The 12,368-nt window shown below is 48.2% G+C and overlaps 1 protein-coding gene across 4 annotated transcripts in view; it reads left to right on the top strand.

Moving 5' to 3' along the window:
• The window catches only part of LOC124621858 (eye-specific diacylglycerol kinase), a 637,666-nt gene that overhangs the window by 433,933 nt on the left and 191,365 nt on the right, over nucleotides 1-12,368 (top strand). The gene's annotated exons all lie outside the window — the stretch shown is intronic.

The following is a 12,368-nucleotide window of genomic DNA, read 5'->3' as shown; positions in this document are numbered from 1 at the left end:
ACACACCAGAGTCAAAACGACGGCCAAAACAATGGACAAAGGCTGGTGAAAGTGCACCGAAGAAGGCAAAGACCATTTTGTCAGCTGGTAAGGTGACGGGCCAAGAATAATCTTCGTAGATTACTGCGAGCAAGGCAGAACCGTAAGTGGACGGTATTATGCTTCATTGGTGGACCGTTTCCAACTTGGGTTGGCTCGCAAAGAAGTGCTCTTTCTCCAGGGTAATGCACCATCTCACACATCAGCGAAGACAGTGGTGAATGTGCATGAAATGAGCTTTAAACCGGTTCCTCAACCACCCTGTTCATCAGACTTAGCCTCAAGTGGCTTCTTCCTGTTCCCTAACTTGTAACTTTGGCTTGCTGGGGAAAAAATTTTCATCAAATGAGGAAGTGGTGGTTGCAGTCAACGAATATTTTGCAGAGTTTGACCGAACCTATTTTCTTGATGGGATGGAAAAGCTGGAGGATCTCTTGATCAAGCGTATCCCTCAAGGGGGACTACGTCGAGAAGTAAGACGACTAATTTGCGAAACAAACATCATAAAATGTAACCTTTCACTGCTGAAAATTTCACAGTGGGTTTCACAATTAAACCCAACGTTCCATCTTCATTTTCAGGGGGACTCGCAGCTTCTTTCAGTGTCCGAACCGGGGTATGAATCGGACACTCGAAATAGCCATGATCCCCTCTGAAAATGCCCTCCGTATCTGGGGATGAAAAGTTGGGTACAAATGTGAAATCCATTCGATCACGGTATAACAGCGCGGGACATTTTATTAACGGAAACAAATATTTTTTCTTGCTTCTTTACCAGGCTTATCAATCCACCATCATAGGCTTTGGCTTGGCGGCTCTTAGGAAATCGTCCGTATGAAACAACTGCGAATAAAGGTCGCGTTTGTGGGGCTCAACTCGTGAAAGGTCTTCTGGTCTGACTGCAAGCAGAGGGCACTGGGAGGCTGGTGGAGCGCCCATCGACGTGGCCGCCTTTTCCCAACGAGGAAGATCCACGGTACTCAATTTGACAGCAGGCCGAGGGGACCTGGGGGCCTCGTGAGTGACTTGAACGTGGGAAAATATCCGCTCCTACCCGGGACCTCCAGGGCCAGAAATTAACTTACGAAGAGGACGTAAGAACTTCCTCTCACCGATTTGATTCATATTGACAGGGTGTGTAGGGTACGAAGAGAGCTTCAACATATGTGAACATGAAGAAGCAACTCTCAACCGTTTTCGAGAAAATAGTTATTTTAGGTGTGCTGATATACTTCTTATGGTCGGTTGTATTCAAGGAATACGCAGCCTAGCGAGTAAACGGTTAGCGTCATAAGCGGGAGGTTTGTGAATCGAATCTCGCTGCTGATACTATTTTTCATTTCGACGTAATTGTAACAGCAGATTTCTTATTACTTTGCAAATTATCGATGTCTAATGAATCATTTATTATTTTAATAATGTTTACCCTGAAAAATTTCTCTACAATTTTGGAAGTATTCGGCGTTCATCACACGTGCCGTACGTCTCATTAAATTTTGTTTTCTATGTTTATACGATCGGTATCAATCTGATTCGTGCAGTCCTCCATCGGTTACACACTATACTTTTCACAAGCGTAGACACAATAATATAAATAAAATGACGGTACTGATCTGATTGCAGGTTCGCGTGTATTTTTTTATTGGCGCCTGCTTATGAAAATATGTTTCCTGCTTTTATAAGAATAAAAATTATGAAAATAATTAACGAATCACTAAATATTGATAATTTGCACAGTCATAATAAATCTGTTGTTAGATTTAAGTGGGAATTTAAAAAAGTACCAGTGGGGAGATTCGATCCCGAGACCTCGCGTTTATGAAACCAAGTGTTTACTCACTTGGCTACGAACTCCTTGAATACTAGCGACCATGCAATGTATATAAGCAAGCCCAATGTTTTCAAACATGATTTTCTCGCAAACGGCCGAGAGTCCCGTTCTCCTTCACATATGTTGAAGTCCTACTCGTGCCCTACACGCTCTGTCAATGTGAGCTAAATAGGCGAGGGGAAGTTGGTACGATGTCCTCGTTAGGTACAGGATGGGGGGAAAGAATTTGACCAAAAGTGTAGGGCAGAGAGACAGCATCAAAGAAATAAATTTGAGTATACGAACTACGGGTGGCAGTTGCCTATTTTCGGCGCTTCAGGAGCGTAACTGAAATCCGACACATGAACGTCTTTACTAAAAATGAAATGTTATTCACTGAAAATGTATACGTAAACAAAATACTTGGGCTAATCAGTCGTCGGGATGAGAACAAGAAAAACTTAAAGCATCAGGTACACGAGTATCGCACTTAGCTGGTGTACCATGCAGCACTTCTTTAGAAATGAAAACAATCAGATGTCCATGTTGCATGTTTCATTGTGTCCTTGGTCAAAGTAAATGAAAAGTGAGTATGCTTTTGTACACAAACTTCCTTCGACTTAATTAACTTTAGTATGTCGTAGCAAATGTACAAACTGACCACCGTTTTCATGCTGGCATAGCGCCGTAAATATTTAACTGCGACCTCTAGTTTCTATACTCAAATTCGGCCGTTTGATGCTGTCTTTCTGTCCTACAGTTCGCTCAGATTGTTTTTCCGCACCCTGCATAAACACCGTTTAGCACTGCCATGGCTCAGTTATAGATATCGTATGACGTACAAGGAAGATTCCGACGTACACGAAGAATTTGTGGTGGCCGCACGGCGCAATTCCAGTGCCGCAACCGAGACTACAGCAGCCGCGCGATTCCGGAGGTACGATCGGAGCCGCTCATTCTGAGGCGCCTTGTCAGCTTCCAACGTGAACGTCATGGCGACGTGTCACCTCAAAAATATCCAAGGGGCCACGGATCAGCAGCCTTTGAAACATGTGCAAGCCAGTATTCTTGTATTGTATGTTAACCGGGGACCTAGAAGCGACGGAGAGGCTCCGTCCCTGCCGCAGCCGCAGTGGTCCACAACCCCACGACGACTACCGCAGTCCATTTCACCCCTCCGCCGCCCCACACCGAACCCAGGGCTATTGTGCGGTTCGGTCCCCGGTGAACCCCCCAGGGAACGTCTCACACCAGACGAGTGTAACCCCTATGTTTGTGTGGTAGAGTAATGGTGGTGTACGCGTACGTGGAGAACTTGTTTGCGCAGCAATCGCCGACACAGTGTAACTGAAGCGGAATAAGGGGAACCAGCCCGCATTCGCCGAGGCAGATGGAAAACCTCCTAAAAACCATCCACAGACTGGACGGTTCACCGGACCTCGACACAAATCCGCCGGGCGGATTCGTGCCGGGGACCAGGCGCTCCTTCCCAATCCGGAAAGCTGTGAGTTAGACCGCACGGCCAACCGGGCGGGCAAGCCAGTATTAAGTGACCAGTCGATGACTTGATACTTTATAGCGTAGGGCAGTAATAGACAGTGACTTCTCGTTTGCAGACAAGTTCGCCGGGGTTGCAGTTATCAGTTTTATGAAGGATGTGAAGTGTTGATACTGCTGCGTGTTTCTTTTAATGACATCCTAGCATCGTGGAAGACTTCAGTTACCATGAGGACGTCACTGAAATTTCCACAATTTTGAAATTTTCCTCCTGTATCAATTGGGAGGGACTTACCACTGACGAAAACGTACCGTAAAATGGAAACGGCGTGGAAGCTAATGTTGCCTTTATGATCAGCGTTTTTGCTTGAGCTCCCATCTGTGGCAAGGTATGTATCTAAATTAAGGGTTCCGTCATGATATGCAGATAATGATCGATACATAGTAATACCATTTCGGTCAGTCCAGTTAAATAAAAACGCCCATTGTTCCTTTTATACGTTTTCCATCATGATGTTTTAACAAAGACCTTGCAAAAATAACTCGACTCCCCGAGGGCGATGCAAATGGTTCAAATGGCTCTGAGCACTATGGGACTTAACATCTGAGGTCATCAGTCCCCTAGAACTTAGAACTACTTAAACCTAACTAACCTAAGGACATCACACACATCCATGCCCGAGGCTGGATTCGAACCTGCGATCGTAACGGTCGCACGGTTCCAGACTGAAGCGCCTTGAACCTAATTAACCTAAGGACATCACACAAATCCATGCGCGAGGCAGGATTCGAACCTGCGGCCGTAGCAGTCGCGCGGTTCCGCACTGAAGCTCCTAGAAGCGCTCGGACACCGCGGCCGGCAAAGGAAACAAAAGAAAAATTTGAAGTAGAAATTAAAATCCGTGGAGAAGAAATAAAAACTTTGAGGTTTGCTGACGACATTGTAACTCTGTCAGAGACAGCAAAGGACCGGGAAGAGCAGTTCAACGGAACGCACAGTGTCTTGAAAGGAGGATATAAGATGAACATCAACAAAAGCAAAACGAAGGATAACGGAATGTAGTCGAATTGAATCAGGTGATGCTGAGGGAATTAGATTAGGAAATGAGACACTTAAAGTAGTAGATGAGCTGGCAATGGCAGTTAAAGCGTTTCCGAAGAAGAGAAATTTGTTAACATCTTGTATAGATTTAAGTATCAGGAAGTCTTTTCTGAAAGTATTTGTACGAAGTGTAGCCATGTATGGAAGTGAAACATGGACCATAACTAGTTTAGACAAGAAGCGAACAGAAGCTTTCGAAATATGGTGCTTCAGAATAATGCTGAAGATTAGATGGGTAGATCATGTAACTAATGAGGGGTTACTGAATAGAATTGTGGAGATGAGGAATTTGTGGCACAACTTGACCAGAAGAAGGGATCGGTTGGTAGGGCACGTTTTGAGCCACCAAGGGATCACCAATTTAGTATTAGAGGGCAGTATGGAGGGTAAAAATCGTAGAGGGAGACCAAGAGATGAATACACTAAGCAGATTCAGAGGCATGTAGGTTACAGTAATTATTCGGAGATGGAGAGGCTTCCACAGGATAGAGTAGCATGGAGAGCTGCAGCAAAGTAGTCTCTGGACTGAAGAGTACAACAATAACAAGTGCGTTGATAATCTCGACGTTGACTGCCCATAAGAACAAAATACGCACACACAAATCCCTCACCCTGTTCAAAATGGTTCAAATGGCTCTGAGCACTATGGGACTCAACATCTTAGGTCATAAGTCCCCTAGAACTTAGAACTACTTAAACCTAACTAACCTAAGGACATCACACACACCCATGCCCGAGGCAGGATTCGAACCTGCGACCGTAGCAGTCCCGCGGTTCCGGACTGCAGCGCCAGAACCGCTAGACCACCGCGGCCGGCCCTCACCCTGTGTAGTGCGTGCACTAGGATTGTGTACACTGTACAGAATTCGGTAGTGCGATTGTCTGGCGCACCCGAGCGAACGCGAACCTGTGTTTGCAGCGGCAATCCCTTGCACTGCTGCAAGCGGCGAAGGAGGCGCCATCGTCGGAGCAGACTCTCGATGTGGTAGCTGTGTAATCCAGGCTGCGCGCAACTGCCGTTGATATGAACAGGCTGGCTAGACCAGGTCAGCCAGGGGCGTGCAACCCTACTCTCCGACATTAATGGCGTCCGTCTCCTGTATGGCGCGCATTAGCCAGCGCGCACCTAAGCCCGGATAACCCGCCACTGCTCTCCCACTAAGTCCGCTGACGTGTGATTTAACGCGGCGCGGCAGCGCCTTGTTTATCGAGCGCGCCAATAAATGCTGCATTGGAATGGACGGCGCCGGACTAACCGCAGCTCCGAGTAAATAAATTAGGAGCGGACTCGCCGGCTAATATTCCACACGTCACCAAAGACAGCTCGCGGCTGCGTCGGCGGAGCGAGAGATGGTCATATTATTGCGCGTCCTGCCTGTATTACTGCTACCGACAACTCAGTCGTATTCGTACCCGGATTAAAACACGGAAATAAGTGAGCGGGACACGGTTAGTTGATTGATTCAGGGGAGGGAACCAAAGAGCAAGGTCATCGGTGCCATCGGATTAGTGAAGGATGGGGAAGGTAGTCGGCCGTGCCCTTTCACAGGAACCATCCCGGTATTTATCTGAAGCGATTTAGGAAAATTTCTGAAAATCTAAATTAGGATGGTCGGACGGAAGTTTGAACCGTCGTCTTCCCGCATGCGAGACCAGTGTGCTAACCTCTACCCACTTCGCTCCGTAGCGGGACATGTCTTATCATTATTTTCGCATAGGGTATAGTAATCCCGTGACTTTTTTTACTCGTTCATTTTATCACTGAAGAGTTCGAGGAGTGGTATACGAGGGTCACTCCAAAAGAAATACACACTATTTTTTTAAATCCATCTTTTATTCTACATGTTTGAAAGTTTTACAGTGTGTAGATACATCCTTTAGGAACAATATTTTCATTTCTCCATATAATTTCCATCCCTCTCAACTGCCTTACGCCATGTTGGAACGAGCGCCTGTATACCCGCACGGTAAAATTCTGAACTAACCTGTTGGAGCCACTGTTGTTCCACGAAGAGAGCCTTTCAGTTTCCCAAAGAGATGACAGTCACATGGAGCCAGGTCAGGACTGTAAGGCGGGTGTCTCAGTGTTGTCCATCCGAGTTTTGTGATCGCTTCCACGGTCTTTTTGACTGACATGTGGCCGTGCATTGTCGTGCAACAGCAAAACATCCTGCTTTTGCCGATGTGGTCGAACACGACTCAGTCGAGCCTTAAGTTTCTTCAGTGTCGTCACATATGCATCAGAATTTATGGTGGTTCCACTTGGCATGATGTCCACAAGCAAGGGTCCTTCGGAATCGAAAAACACCGTAGCAATAACTTTTCCAGCAGAAGGTGTGGTTTTGAAATTTTTTCTGGGGTGAATGCTCATGATGCCACTCCATTGATTGCCTCTTCGTCTGTGGTGAAAAATGATGGCATCACCTGTCACATTTCTTCCAAGAAATTCATCTCCACCATTCTCGTGCTGTTCCAAAGGTTCGCTGCATACAATTTTTCGTGTTCTTTGTGAGCCACTGTCAACATTCTGGGAACCCACCTGGCATAAACCTTTTTTAACGCCAACACTTTCAGTATTCTGCAAACACTTCCTTCCCTATCCCAACGTGACGTGACAATTCGTTCACTGTGATGCGTCTGTCAGCAGTCACCAATTCGTTAACTCTCTGCACATTGTCCGGAGTGTGTGCGGTACGAGGCCTGCCGCTGCGGGGACAATCCTCAATATTGCCGTGCCCGCTTTCATCACGTAACCTGCTTGCCCACCGACTAACTGTACTGCGATCGACATCAGCATCTCCAGACACCTTTCTCAACCTCTTGTGGATGTTTCCCACTGTCTCGTTTTCACAGCACAGAAATTCTATGACAGCACGTTGCTTCTGACGAACGTCATGTGTAGCAGCCATCTTGAAGACATGCTGTGACGGCGCCACTCACGGGAACAGGTTGGTTGTTTGGTTTGGGGAAGGAGACCAGACAGCGAGGTCATCGGTCTCATCGGATTAGGGAAAGACGGGGAAGGAAGTCGGCCGTGCCCTTTGAAAGGAACCATCCCGGCATTTGCCTGGAGTGATTTAGGGAAATCACGGAAAACCTAAATCAGGATGGCCGGACGCGGGATTGAACCGTCGTCCTCCCGAATGCGAGTCCAGTGTCGAACCACTGCGCCACCTCGCTCGGTCCGGGGAACAGATTGAACTGAGTTTGAAAACACGCGGGAAGGATGTATCTACACACTGTAAAACTTTCACACATGCAGAATGAAAACTGTATTTTTACAAAAATAGTGTGCATATCTTTTGGAGTGACCCTCATAGATTGTCGTAACTTGCTACCACCACCCTGCTGCTGAATGTTGCCCGGAACTGAAGGTATGTCTACATCCGTGCGTGACAGCGCATATGATGATACACGAATGCTGCCGATAGAAGATGAAGCTTTCACTCACACAAGATGGCTACAAGTGTGCCCATCAGAGCTCCCGCGGCTCGCTGACAAAGTGGTTTCTATAAGAATGGAAATTTCGTGCGAATAACACGTATGAGTTTTGACCTACGGTATAAGATGAGGCCTTGTTTCTTCGACATCAGAAGTAAAATTTTCTATGACAGGAACCAAACGTGATACAGAAAAACTCCGTCGTGAGAGGCCTCGGGAGGCCCAGCGGTACCGACCGACCGCCGTGTCATCCTCTGCCGATAGGCGTCACTGGATGCGGATATGGTGTGGTCAGCATACAGTTCCCACCACCGTTATCAGTTTTCGTGACTAGAACCGCTGCTTCTCAATCAAAAAGTTCCTCAGTTGGCCTCGCAAGGGCTGAATCCATTCCGCCAGCCAGACCCGGACGGTCACCCATCCAAGTACTAGCCGAGCACAACAGCATTTAACTTCGGTGATCTGACGGGATCCAGTGTTACCCCTACGGCAATCCCGTAGGCAAACGTGACACAGCTTTAAACGAAATATGCTGTACGCAAATCAGTGTAGGCCGCAGACAACAGTGGAGAGAATTCAGAACTCTGCGTGCATAGTACTACCGAGAAAGACCTGTCATTGATACCTCGAACAGCAGTCAGTGGAAGAATCCAGCACTCAGTGAAACATGTCGCGTGGCTGTTTCGGTTCAGCACGTTTTGGCTACGATTTACGGACATTATGGCAACCCTCAGTTTGGTTGGAGATTTGCCCTCCGCTCCCCCGGCCAACACAGACACCAATGTAATTTCACGAAGTGTCGGGCGTCATCCGTAAAGTGATGAAGAGTGGACGCCTACATGATCTTGAGTGGACAGCTTCCCAGGCGGTCTGGTACTTGTATTAATCAATTTTCAGTGTCATACTTTAGTGTGTCATGACAGCGGTTTTTCTTAATTGATAGGTGCTCTTTCATACATTATAAGCAAGTCCACCTGTGGAGGCAGCTTCCCCCCACTCCACTCGCCATCCCGTTCCCCCACCCCCAGGCGAATGGCGATCTGATACTGTACTTCGTAGTAAGGATGCTGAAGACCATGTTATTGAGCAACGCACATCAGTCGTGTGTGTGCAGTAAGGATGTTCACGTATCAAAAGTATAATTTTTTTGACAGACTTCGATTTACGAATGACGTAGAATCTTAGAGTAGTCGGTGATTTCTTACAAAAAGTAATTGCTTTTTCCCTCAGTGCCCTGCTTCGTTAACTTCTGAATAAAAACTCTTGTTTGCATGCCACTCATTTCGAAAAAATTCTCGAGATTTCGATAACTATCTCCGCCATTGTCGTCAGCAGTGAAAGCCCCTGGCTGCCGGAGCTGGAAGTTTTCCGTTTGTGTAGGAAAGATTCCAGCCTGTGGCACCAATCAGAGAGGCTCTAAACGACGCGTCCGCGGAAGGCAAAGCCAATAGCAGCTGCGACCCGCCACAGGACCGAGTGACAAGTCAGGACAGGCACCGGTGCCACGTTAGCTCCCGGCTGCCTAGAAGCGTCACGTATCCTTTTTTGCTTCCTTTCGATATCCAGACTCCGCCCCACACCCTACTAAGTGTGTAATCCTTGTCTCTGTCAAAGCTGTTGCTATTCATTCTACTCCCAGCCGTCTCCTTATAATGGAATCCTAAAATGTGGACTCTCGTGTTTTCAAACAATATTTTGTGTCTTTTTGTCAGGCAACGCAGAGCTATGGTCAATTTGTCAAGCTCCCTTCGTTTAATATGTCGCTTGTACTCGGTTCGACGCTCTCCAACTGTGCAAATTGTCTGAACTACACATACTGAAGAGCCAAAGAAACTGGTACACTTGGCTAACATCGTGTAGGGCCCCCGCGAGCACGCAGATGTATCCCAAGAGGCCGTGACGTGGACTCGACTAATGTCTGCAGTAGTGCTGGAGGGAATTGACACCATGAATCCTGCAGGGCTGTCCATAAATCCGTAAGATACGTTGGGGGTGGAGATCTCTTATGAACAGCAAGTTGCAAGACATCCAAGATATTCTCGATAATGTTCATGTCTGGTGAGTTTGGTGGCCAGCGGCAGTGTTTAAATTCAGAAGAGTGTTCTTGGATACACTCTGTAGCATTTCTGGACGTGTGGGGTGGTGCATTGTCCTGCTGAAATTGTCTGTCGGAATGCACAATTGACATGAACGGATGTAGGCACTCAGAGAGGAAGTTTACATACGTGTCATCTGTCAGAGTCGTATCTAGACGTATCACGGGTCCCGTATCACTCCAACTGCACACGCCCCACACCATTACAGAGCCTTTTTCTTGTTTGTGGTTGAAAAGAAGCATTTATTTTAGCAACAGACCGGTTTGTTGCTTTAGTATTAAATATGTAACGGTATAGGCAACCAAAATTCTCCTAAATTCTCAACATTAATGCGATGCATTTTTGCATTCGGCCAAACGAAAGGGTACCAAACAATTCGAAAGTTTGTATTGACATTTGCTACTTTTTACAAACGACAGAATTACAGTTTTCCAGTGAATTCTTCTTTTTGTTGCATTACGTGTCATTTAGTTCGGTACTTCCACACGAGTGGAAGACGAAATATTAGTTTGGCAGGAAGCATTAAGTTTTCTGACGATTTCTCAACAATCTGTGTGAAATGTTTTATTTTGCTTTTATAAGCAATGATATCCATTTCTACCCATAATGTCCCATTGTTAAACAAAATAAGCGTTTATGTTTTATGGGTTTCGCTTGCCCCAAAGCAGATACCGAAACAATCAATATAAGAAGCATTATAAATAAGAAACCATAAAAAAATTCTTGTAGTGCATAAGAAATCAACGTTCTACTGTTTCAGAATCTTCCTCATCCATTGAATTTTAGATTGGTAGGACGAACATAAACCCGAACTTTCAAAAAATTATGTTCGCAAATTTCTTTGTATTAATGTGGAACGAAATATTATGACCTTTCACATGTCTTTCGGCGCGACCAAATGCTGTACAAGATTTCATAATTGCACTAATGAAATTTTTGATGAAAATATTACAATTGAGATAAAGTGAACAGTATTCCAAAAGTCGTCTGCTAGTAGATGTCGCCATTGGTCAGGTGATCGAGATGTTGGTTTCAGTTCAAAGACGTTAATGCACGATCTATATCATTTATGGTCTGAAGCTGTAAGGTGTACCTAGTCAGATGTGTACTAACAAAAGTACAAAAGTAAACGAATACTTTAGAACGGGTAGATGGCTCGACAGTACCGCACGCACACTGTTCAGGTTTCGCTCAGTTGGGAAGTGGTGGTGGTTCCGAGGAACGTCCACTGCTGAGTACGGATCGGCGGCGGTCGCGAGGCTCGCTGGCAGATAGCCAGGCGGCGCCCTGCGGCTGCGGCCGCGCAGGTGTGCCTGAATGGCGCCTCCTGATGAATGGGGCGTCGGCGTCGGCGTCGACGCCGCTAACGATGACGGATGTCCTGTGGGGAGCGCGCGGCTATTCTCGGTCCTCCCCCGGCTCCCTCTGCTTTATGCGGCCAATATTCAGCTGCGGCCAAGTCGCTTCACTTGAAACGAGGCCACCAGCCTCACTGAGCACCAACTTTGATCCATCAAACTGACGACTCTGACACGAATCACATTGATAAATGTACTGTGATATTTCCTTCTCGACCTCAAAATCTCAAATGGTAAATGCCTGTACTGCCAAGATGGTCACACACGATTTCCTCCCCATCCTTGTCCAACAGAACTAGTTCCCCTAATACAAGAACCTCAATGTATATGAGACAGTAAACTCTCATCTTTTGCCCTACTTCCTCCTCCCCCGTGTCCTCCTTCCGCCTCCCCCACGTCCTCCTTCCTCCTCCCCCCCATCCTACTTCCTCCTCCCCCGCGCGCCCTCCTTCCTCCTCCCGCGCGCGCCCTCGTTCCTCCTCCCCCGCGCGCGCCTTCTCGTTCCTCCTCCCCCGCGCGCGCCCTCTCGTTCCTCCTCCCCGCGCGCGCGCCCTCTCGTTCCTCCTCCCCGCGCGCGCGCCCTCTCGTTCCTCCTCCCCCGCGCGCGCGCCCTCTCGTTCCTCCTCCCCCGCGCGCGCGCGCCCTCTCGTTCCTCCTCCCCCGCGCGCGCGCGCCCTCTCGTTCCTCCTCCCCCGCGCGCGCGCGCCCTCTCGTTCCTCCTCCCCCGCGCGCGCGCGCCCTCTCGTTCCTCCTCCCCCCCGCGCGCGGCCTCTCGTTCCTCCTCCCCCGCGCGCGCGCGCCCCCCCCCCCCTCGTTCCTCCTCCCCCGCGCGCGCGCGCCCCCCCCCCCTCGTTCCTCCTCCCCCGCGCGCGCGCGCCCCCCCCCCCTCGTTCCTCTTCCCCCGCGCGCGCGCCCCCCCCCCCCTCGTTCCTCCTACCCCGCGCGCGCGCGCCCCCCCCCTCGTTCCTCCTCCCCCGCGCGTTCGTCGTCCTGGAGGCGAGAACTGCGTCACAACTATTCGTTCC

This window comes from Schistocerca americana, chromosome 7, assembly GCF_021461395.2.
Source record: "Schistocerca americana isolate TAMUIC-IGC-003095 chromosome 7, iqSchAmer2.1, whole genome shotgun sequence".
NCBI classification, from domain to species: domain Eukaryota; kingdom Metazoa; phylum Arthropoda; class Insecta; order Orthoptera; family Acrididae; genus Schistocerca; species Schistocerca americana.
The sequence above is the reverse complement of the archived record's forward strand: the minus strand, read 5'-3'. Positions and strand labels throughout refer to the sequence as shown.